Source organism: Gavialis gangeticus, unplaced genomic scaffold (assembly GCF_001723915.1).
Source record: "Gavialis gangeticus isolate Ggan-Ray unplaced genomic scaffold, GavGan_comp1, whole genome shotgun sequence".
Taxonomy (NCBI): Eukaryota; Metazoa; Chordata; order Crocodylia; family Gavialidae; genus Gavialis; species Gavialis gangeticus.
Window position 1 is genome coordinate 39,758,217 of NW_017729029.1, and position 666 is coordinate 39,758,882.

Below are 666 nucleotides of genomic sequence, written 5' to 3' on the forward strand. Positions count from 1 at the left end.
CACCCCAGCCCAGGCCCTGCCCGCCCCGCTCGGAGGCCGCGGGGTCGGCCGCACGGTGCCCAGCGGAGACGCTCCCAAAACGCCCAGACCCAACCGCTTCGCCTCCCACCACCAACACGCCTTCGAGGCTGTATTTCACGTGGCTTGTGTGAGGTCGCCCATGACGTCAGGTTCTCGGGCGCGGTCCAATCGAGACGTCACAGGGACGCGGAGGGAGGCCTGAGCTGAGCGCCCGCTTCGCCTGGGCCCCGGATCGCCGCGGCGCCTTAACTCGGAGGCTGCGTGCGGCCCGCCCCGGCCGGCAGGTGGCGCTTGGCCCCTCCCGCCACCTGAACTACCCTTCCCAGCAGGCAGCGCGGTGGCCCAGACGGGGGCCGCTTCCCAGCAGGCAGCGCGGGGCACGCAGAAGCCGACCTGCTCCCCTCCCCCTCCCGAACTACATTTCCCGGGAGCCCCCGCGGTGTCGGGAGCGCCCCTGGCGGAAGTGCACGTGCCGGCCGGGAGCAGCGAACGCCGCGGCGAGGGGGCGGGAGCAGATAAACAGCGCGCCGGGCGGGGGCCCCTGCTGCAGCCCTTTAGCTGCCGCCTGCTGGCCGGGGTGAGTTTGGGACTGTGTGGGTAGGGGCGGCATCGTCCTGTGCTAGTAGCGCGGCGCTTCCCGGCCCC

At 73.1% G+C, this 666-nt stretch overlaps 1 protein-coding gene across 1 annotated transcript in view; it reads left to right on the plus strand.

Annotated features, from left to right (window-relative positions):
• Window positions 1-499: 499 nt before the first annotated feature.
• The window catches only part of VAMP7 (vesicle associated membrane protein 7), a 59,184-nt gene continuing 59,017 nt past the window's right edge, over window positions 500-666 (plus strand). Inside the window, exon 1 of the mRNA XM_019521439.1 lies at window positions 500-597. The gene's annotated coding sequence lies outside the window, so the exon portion shown is untranslated. The remainder of the gene's footprint in view (window positions 598-666) is intronic.